Genomic DNA, 9,267 nt, shown 5'->3' with positions numbered 1-9,267 from the left:
CTAGGAGATATTTAAAATTGTCTTTTGTTAGGTCTTTAAGTTGCATTTCGCAATCTAATATTACTGGAAAACACTAAATAGCAGTGCTGTGCTAACTTTACCTGGTGATATGGGTGTCCTCTATCAAATTCTGAGCATGATCCAGGCAAAGTTATGCACATCTAACAGCCATTCCTAAAGAGATTTACTTGGAAGTAACTGAAGGGGAACCAAACACCAAGAAGAAAGAGGCTGCAGGTGCTGAAGAATATTTATTCTGAGAATCCAGGGCTTTTTCCATTTGGAGCTGCTGCTCTTCCTTAGGGGCAATTTCTACATAATCCAGCTGAAAGATGCATCTGTTTGCAAAGATTAAAACAAAGTAAGGCAATTAACGCTATCCCTTGGCTGGATGGCCCTGGATCACAGAGAAAAAGCCCCAGAGAAGAGGGATAGCTCAAAACACATGCCGTACTGAATTACCATAATAAATATTTTACATTTTATTTCTCACCCACCCCTTTATTTTTAACTTGTAAGTAAATCTCATAGGAGTCAGCATGTCTTCCATCTATGCTTTAGGATTCCCTATCCTGGCCCCATTCATTTCAATGGTAGAAAGCTAAGCAGGTGTTCCAGTGCAAGGATGGAGCAACCTGGTGCTGTCTAGATGTTGTTGGGGTCCAGTTTCCATCAATCCCAGCCAGCATGGCCAACAGTCAAGAACGATGGGCGTCATGGCCCAACAAGTTCTGGAGGGCTACAAGTCCAACATCCCTGCTTCACTCAGGCCTGGGCTTAAGCCTTGCATGGACTCATCTTGCATCAATGGCCTTCCCTGTCTGAGTGCATGAGTGATCTAGTGCCTCCGATGGTTGTAAGGGCATGCATCACCCATATAGCCAATAAAAAGTGCACTATAAATGATGCATAATAATAGGGTGCCTGTATTTTATAGACAAGAAGATGCTGCTACCCAAGAAAAGGAAGCCAGGTGTTACGGAGGCTGGGGAAGCTTTGGCCCTCCAGACAGTGCTGGACTACAACTCCCATCATCCCTGACCATTGACCAAGCTAGAGTCAATGGAGGTGACTCTGGGGCTTGGCTATGTCTGCTTTAACTAGGAGCAGCTTTGGAGGTTGTCATTGCAAAGCAGTTCTTGACTGAGCATACATGACAAGCTTGCTTGGTCTTTTTATTATTATTTTTAAATCAAACCTATTTCCATCAGCCTGTGTCAACATAAACTCTTTGGAGCTTGCAGGACATTCCTAAGAGAACCACTTTTCAAAAGCATAGTCCTAGCTGAATAACGGATTCTACGCTAAAATATGCAAAACCCAACCTTAGAAAATGCAGCAAAGGTACACAATGACTTTGGAAGGCTGCAGTGTTGTTCTGCTTTTTACCCTTCCTTCAGAAACGAGCGTGTGTTGCAGCCATGCCATGTTCTTTGGAAATGGCAGTCAGAAACAATAGTGATTTCTTCTGCAGTCAAGAAATGATTCTGCGCAATGATTTATTCTCAGCCAACTGAATTGATTAAAATATAGCATTGCACTGCTGCAGAACTGCTTAGCAAAGGCACCATTCCCAGAAACCACCATGGCAATTGCAGCAATGCAGAGCCACTGCAACACAATAAAAAATCCTAGATTGGAGGGAGCAGGGAGGAGGACTCCAGCTGTGAGCAAGGATTTTCTAGAATAATGCAGTTAGGGTTCAGGGTCAGAAGACACACACACACACACACATAGGGAGTAATTTATGGTTCCCCCCCCCCCCCGCACTAAAATTCCTTCACACAATGCCTTTAGCAAAAATCAAACGCCCTATATTTTGATAGAACATGCAAGGAAAATTGATGGTATGTTTCCCTCCTTTTAAATAAAATCCTTTCATTATAGATGCTGCCAGCCAACAGCAGATAAAAGGCATGGGAAACCCAATACTCTATGGTCCAGTTAAGATGGACACCACCACTACACTGAAATGTTTTTCAGTGGAACTAGTTGGGATTTTATGCTCCCCCAACAGCAACGTATACAAACACAACCATATCCGGTGTGGGGTGGTGTCGGGAAAAGTTTGCATAGCAGTAACTACAGTGAATCCCACAGAGTGTCTGGCACGTTTGTGGCAGCCTGACAGCCATTTTACTTATTTGCCTACAAGGTGTTGCGATGTGGAGTACTTCTATTCATGGCTCCAGCCATTACAATCCATCGTCGTCCCCCGTTTTCACCTCCCCCATCCAACAGCTACAGTCACTCAGCATTCTGTGCCCACTAAGCACAGTGTTCTCATTGGGCTGTTTGGGGGGCAAGGACACATTTGTGCTCAATCCCAGCAACATTAAAATATTGGATTTCTCCATTGATTTATAAGTGCATTTCTGCATTGATTTATAACATCTGCCACTCAGGGCATTCAGAAACAGCTTCTCGGTGTGAACCAGAAAACAACCCATTCAGACCATTAAATAGTTCTCTCTATCTCATTCTCCCTCCCACCTGATTGGCACGTCCCCTCTTCTCACTCAGTCATAATTTTATGACATTTGGGTTCTGATTGGGGTGTGGGGTTTGGAGGGGCTATTGATTCCTAGGGGCACTCGGTTCCGTTCCAAGAGAACACTGTGCAAGTTCTGTTATGTACAAGGAAACTTCAAGGAAAGAGAACCTCAGTCACTCTGAACGAAGATATTGGAGCACTCCAAATCATTTGCCCCAGTACATGAACAGAAAATAGTAGATCTTGCTGAAAAGCTGATGCATATTTTCTTTCATCCTTTTCCCATTTTTTTAATGGTCATCTATATATAGTTATATATGTGTGTGTAGATAGCTAGATACACACACACACACACACACACACACACACACACACTGTCCATCTTTCTGAAGTTCAGTGGCTAAGTGTGAATCCTTATGTAGTCAAAATAGCACCATCCTGACGCAAGGAGGAATCAGCAGGCTTTGGGCAGCCAAAGGTTTTCAGAAGCTCTAAGAAACGGTTTGGTGGGGGAAGGACATAAGGGGACCTTTTCCCTAACACAGCCCAATGAGCTCAGTGGTCATGGGATGCTGACTGACTTGAGGTGAGAATAGAAAAATGGGTGGAGCATGGGAATGGCATGAAGTATTGTGGATAAGGGCATGACTGGACGGCTGAGTGGAGCAGGGAGCATGAGCATCTTTGGTCATGGCGATATTTCTTGCAAGGTTATGCATGCCTGTGGGCTTGCTTTGAAATGCTTAATTTCCCCCAAACTAGCAACACTTAACCCAATTCCATTTGAGAACAAATAGGGCATAAAAGTCACATTTACTTTCATGTGCTGAGGACAGTATCTGTGCTTGACTGACTTTGTGCCACAAGTGCTCACACTTTCACCTTTGATGTAATACAGTGGTACCTCGGGTTACATACGCTTCAGGTTACATACACTTCAGGTTACAGACTCCGCTAACCCAGAAATAGTGCTTCAGATTAAGAACTTTGCTTCAGGATGAAAACAGAAATCGTGCTCCGGCGGCGAGGCGGCAGCAAGAGGCCTCATTAGCTAAAGTGGTGCTTCAGGTTAAGAACAGTTTCAGGTTAAGAACAGACCTCCAGAACGAATTAAGTTCTTAACCCGAAGTACCACTGTACTGTATAATTATAATATTTTTTATAATCTTGGAAGGGGGTGTGGCTGTGAAAGGACTCTGTGCTTCTGAATTTGCCACTGCCTTGCTTCCAAGACACCTGCTGGGCATTTACCCATCACAGCATGGTATCAATCTACTTCTCTAGCCTCCAATTCACTGCAATAACAATGCAGGGAAGACCATCAGTAACCATAGGGGTTGCAACAGGAAGACAACTGGAATTACCTGTAAGGCTTCTGAGTAACCAATTGTGATTTATCTGCTAGGCAGATTCCGTCCTTCCCACTTTGTTATCAGCCTTGGTTATACATTGTTTGTGCAAAGGGTCCCCTTTGCACTATGCCTCCTCTTCAGTTCACTCCTGATAGTACTATGCCAAGCCTGAATTTAGACTGACAAGGGACCACTGATGGAGAAGAAACCATATCTTTAGGTAGGGAAGGGGTAGATATTGGATTCAGTTCACATTTAAAGGTGAACCTACCTCAATGGCACTTTCAAAAACAATGCACAAACTGAATCGCAGCAATCCTTCAAAATCCACGCGTCTTATGAATTTTGCAATGCAGTTCTCCAGCCAAGCAATGTGTAGAAAGATGGGTTTAGTAGGGTAAAATGTACCTTAAAATGCACATATTACTGAAAATTACAGACTAAAATGCATTCTGATAGGGAAAACTGCTTTGCAAAAATGAGTGTATTAGAAGATATTCCCTGATGAATTTTCATGAGGACTTAAAAAAACAAAACAATAAAAATCTATGAGAAGTGAACTTGAGACGGGGGGGATGATAAACTGAGAGAGACTGAATTTGACAGACTCCCCCATACCTATCTCCCGGGGGGGGGGGTTGAGACAGCCTTCTAAAGCAGGCTTCCTCAAACTTGGCCCTCCAGATGTTTTTGGCCTACAACTCAAATGATCCCTAGCTAGCAGGACCAGTGGTCAGGGATGATGGGAATTGTAGTCTCAAAATATCTGTAGGGCCGTGTTTAAGGAAGCCTGTTCTAAAGCCATGGCTTGTCATAATATAGACATTTCGGCATAATCTATATGGTGCTGCCACTGCAAATGTATGGGGTACCTCTGTTGCTTTGTAATATTGCTGCTGACTTGCCCATTCTCCTAAAGCTGGCATTCTCATTTTCTATAATTGTGAAAACAAGAAAGTATCAAGAAAAACAAGTGGAAGCAGCTCTGTGCTGCTTCTGCAGGAAACACTGTTTTCACCTTTAAGGAAACCAATCCCTTGTATAAAGTGCCAAGTCAGCAGATCTCAAAATGGAAATGCATTCTCTACAAAAATGGGACCAGCATCGTTCCAATAGCAAATGCTTCTTATCTCTTGCTTTGCCAGAATCTGGAGGCTGCCTTGTATGCGTAACTGCTATTGTAGCTGATGGATATGATCATGTGCTGAAGAAGAAAAAAATGAGGGGAATTGTTCCGTAAACGCTGCTGCTTATTTTTTGTGATAGCCAGATAATTCTTTTTATGGCAGTATTTCTAACAGATCCATACAAAATATCTGTAGCTGGAGACAATGTAATGGTATATATGTGTAATTTGTGTTACCATCAAGATATTCAAATGCATATTTATCAGCTAGGCTGTTACAATTACTGAAACACACCAGAAGTGTGAAAAATGTATGATTTATCAATATTGATAGCATCTTTGTCCTACTGTTAGGAGGTTCTGGGATCTGTGGAAAGCTGCCCCCATGTGGTAAGCCACTGAACTGCGGCTGGCAGCTTCTCTGTGCCTTCAGGTCCGGCACAAAGCCCCCACAGGCTGTCCATTGGATCCTCTTGTACAGGACGAGGTATAAGTGGGAATCCTCTTGCAGCTGAGAAACAAGATCCTCCAGAACTCTACCCTGTCCCTCTATTGGTGGGTGTCACTTTCTTCACACAATTACATGGAAAAGAACGACTGGGGGATGCTTCTAACAGCTGTAATGTCCTATGAACTTTTCTGCACTCAGGGAAGATTAGAGTCCTTAACAGTGTATTGGTTATTACTTGCCAGAGCTCAGTTGAATTTTTTCATACAGTAAATAGGCAAGAGAAGAAGAAAGCCTGTTATTCTTTTTTTCTGATTCACCTTTAATATATTTAGTTCAGAAAACTTTCCACCAATGCAAAATTGGCTCTGAACGAGGCATGCTTACTTACTGAAAGGATTTTAATCCTAGCAAAGTCCTTTATTTTAAAACACCACGATGGAAGAAGCCATAGTTGCAGGACTTCTTTCTGCTTCAGGTCTCTTGAAGAAATTAGTTGCTCTGTCCAGGATGGACTTGGGCAGCCCCAAAGGTTGCTTGCCTTTAGTGATAAGCAATAAACAGCACAGCCCAGCCTTGTGACAACTCCATCTTCTAAGCTGTATATTCACAGCGCACACAAGTTATTAACTCAAGCTGCCAAGGTTGACTGCTTTCCACTTCAGGAGTAGACACTGCTTTGCCCCCCACCCACCCTGCTCGCTTCTCTTCTGGCAAGTCAACGGAAAGAAATGGTGAGTGCATGTTTGAAGGTTTTAACAAAAGCCGTTTAAATCACTGCTTCTTTCCCATATCTGAAAAAATGAATTGGGGTTGGGGTTGGGAATCTACATTGACGGATGGAGCTGTTCTGTCCTTGAGTTGCACCTACTGGATAGGATCATAGCTAACAATATAACACAATCCTATTCATGTTTACAGAGTCTCATTGAGTTCAAGGAGGTTTACTCCCAGGTAGGGATGGAAGAATCTGTTGATTATGGTTCTAATTTTTCCAATCTTAAGTTCAGTTCTCCACATTTTTGTGTCAGTGTGTGTGTGTTTTTAAAAGACTCGTGGAATATAATCAGCATTTTAGTGCAATTTTCTCCTAGTATACATTTTTGCTGATACACAATTTTCCTGATATATTCTGTTAGGCCATTTTCACTAATAGATGAATTTATAGGGACACTTTACCTTAGCATATGGATTTTTGTACACATTACCACCTGCCTCCTTGATCCGTGCCCGTCTTGGCTGATTAGGGAGTGTCCAGATGTTGCGCGGACCCCCCTGGTTGAAATTATCAATTTGTCCCTTGACACGGGGACATTCCCAGGGGAACTGAAGGAAGCAGTGGTGCGTCCACTCTTAAAGAAAACTTCATTAGATCCCTTAGACCTATCCAATTACCGCCCAGTTTCAAATCTTCCATACCTGGGTAAGGTAATTGAGAGAGCGGTTGCTGAACAGCTTGGTAGGTTTCTGGAGGAAACATCAGCATTAGATCCATTTCAGTCCGGTTTCCGTCCTGGTTTTGGGACGGAGACGGCTCTGGTTGCCCTAACAGATGATATCCGTAGACAACTGGATCGAGGCGGGTCAGGACTGCTGATCCTTTTAGATTTGTCAGCAGCCTTTGACATGGTCGATCATGATCTTCTGGACCATCGCCTTGCAGACGTGGGGATACAGGGCATAGCCCGTAACTGGTTGTGCTCTTTTATCTCTGGTCGGGGACAGAGGGTGGCACTAGGGAAGGAAATGTCATCACGCCACTCCTTAGTGTGTGGAGTGCCGCAGGGCGCAATTCTCTCCCCAATGCTTTTTAACATCTTTATGCGCCCTCTTGCCCAGATTATCCGGAGCTTTGGGCTGGGCTGTCATCAATATGCTGATGACACTCAGCTCTATCTACTGATGGATGGCCACACCAACTCAGCCCCTTACACACTGACCAGATGCTTGGAAGCTGTGGCTGGATGGTTTCGTGGGAGCCGATTGAAACTAAATCCTTCGAAGACAGAGGTCCTATGGCTAGGTCGGGATAGCATGGGGATGAGGGACCAACTCCCTTCTCTTGCGGGGGCCCAATTAGTGCCATTGCCTTCCGTTAAGAGTTTGGGTGTAATCCTTGACGCCTCCCTTTCCATGGAGGCGCAAGTCACAGCAACAGCCAAGGCGACATTTTTCCACCTTCGCAGCATCAAGCAGTTGGTCCCTTACCTTTCCCGCCCCGACCTGGCCACAGTGATCCATGCGACAGTCATCTCCAGGCTTGACTACTGTAACTCGCTCTACGCGGGGCTGCCCTTGAAGCTGTCCCAGAAACTCCAGCGGGTACAGAATGCTGCAGCGAGGCTCCTCACAGGGTCTCTGCCATGGGAGCATATTCATCCAGTGCTTTTCAAGCTGCACTGGCTCCCGGTGGAGTACAGGGTCAGATTTAAGGTGCTGCTTTTGACCTTTAAAGCCCTTCACGGCCTAGGACCCTCGTACCTACGGGACCGCCTCGCCTGGTATGCCCCACGGAGAGCCTCAAGGTCCATAAATAACAACACCCTAGTGGTCCCAGGCCCTAAGGAAGTTAGATTGGCTTCAACCAGAGCCAGGGCCTTTTCAGCACTGGCCCCAACTTGGTGGAACGCTCTGTCTCATGAGACCAGGGCCCTGCAGGATCTGATCTCTTTCCGCAGGGCCTGTAAGACAGAGTTGTTCCGCCTGGCCTTTGGATTGGAGCCAATTTGATTCCCTCTGCCCCCTTTTTCTTTTTTCTTTTCCTTCTCCTGCAATGAGGCTCCATTTTAATATTTTAATGTTCCATTATTTTAATGTTGTATTTTATTTTTGTTTTTAAGTTGTAATCACTCATCTTGTTTTTATTATTGCTTGTAAGCCGCTCTGAGCCCGGCCTTGGCTGGGGAGGGCGGGGTATAAATAAAAAATTATTATTATTATTATTATTATTAAAATACACAGATGTGTGAATCTTAAAGAATGGCTGTGTTTCAGTTAACATATTATTTCAGGAAGTGTGAATTTCGTAGATTCACCTTAAAATGGGAACTAACAAATTTCTCTCCAAGCCCTGCTTCCAAGCATGTGGATATAGGATTGCCACCCTTATCCTCTTGTGCTGGTGGAATACGGTACAGAAATAGAATATAAAACTTAATGCACATGTTTTTAAAAAGTATTAAGGCATAAAAGCCAACAACTATTAAAACCTACAGGATTATTTATTTCAACTGAAAAACCAAGCACGTGCTTAAACCTCTTCATTTCAAATCAATCTGACTTAACAGCACCTAACTTTAATTGACCCATGCTTGTGATATTGATAAAATAGTAACTGAAATCTATCTTGCAACCCAGGCCCTACTATGTTTACTTGGTTATTTCAGTGGAAGGTTCTCCCTAGTATGCATGCTACGGTTGCAGCTAAAGGGACTCATGTATTAGAGCTCTATAAGCAAGATATCTCAGTGACTCTCCTAAATATTCACCATCTCCCTTTGCCATGAGTATTACAGTGGTACCTCGGGTTACAGACGCTTCAGGTTACAGACACTTCAGGTTACAGACTCCACTAACCCAGAAATAGTACCTTTGCTTCAGGATGAGAACAGAAATCGTGCAGCGGCAGCGGGAGGCCCCATTACCTAAAGTGGTACCTCAGGTTAAGAACAGTTTCAGGTTAAGAACGGACCTCTGGAACGAATTAAGTTCTTAACCTGAGGTACCACTGTACAAGATTGAGTTATGTTCCTGTCTTACTAACAGAAGAAGTGAAGCACAAAAAGTTATAGCGTGGTAGGTCAGAGTACAGAGAAGCTGCAGTTGCTCTATAATTAACATTTCAAGA

General features: G+C 43.8%; 1 long non-coding RNA gene across 1 annotated transcript; it reads right to left on the bottom strand.

Annotated features, from left to right (window-relative positions):
- Positions 1-236: 236 nt before the first annotated feature.
- Positions 237-4,008, bottom strand: LOC308569439. The gene is made up of 2 exons (XR_014000735.1): positions 3,859-4,008; positions 237-338 (listed from the first exon to the last, which is right to left on the bottom strand). It is a non-coding gene; the product is annotated as an uncharacterized lncRNA (long non-coding RNA).
- Between the last annotated feature and the right edge of the window lie 5,259 nt (positions 4,009-9,267).

This window comes from Podarcis bocagei (assembly GCF_964188305.1).
Source record: "Podarcis bocagei genome assembly, chromosome: 12".
NCBI classification, from domain to species: domain Eukaryota; kingdom Metazoa; phylum Chordata; class Lepidosauria; order Squamata; family Lacertidae; genus Podarcis; species Podarcis bocagei.
Note: the sequence above shows the minus strand (reverse complement) of the source record. Positions and strands in the feature narration are given on the sequence as shown.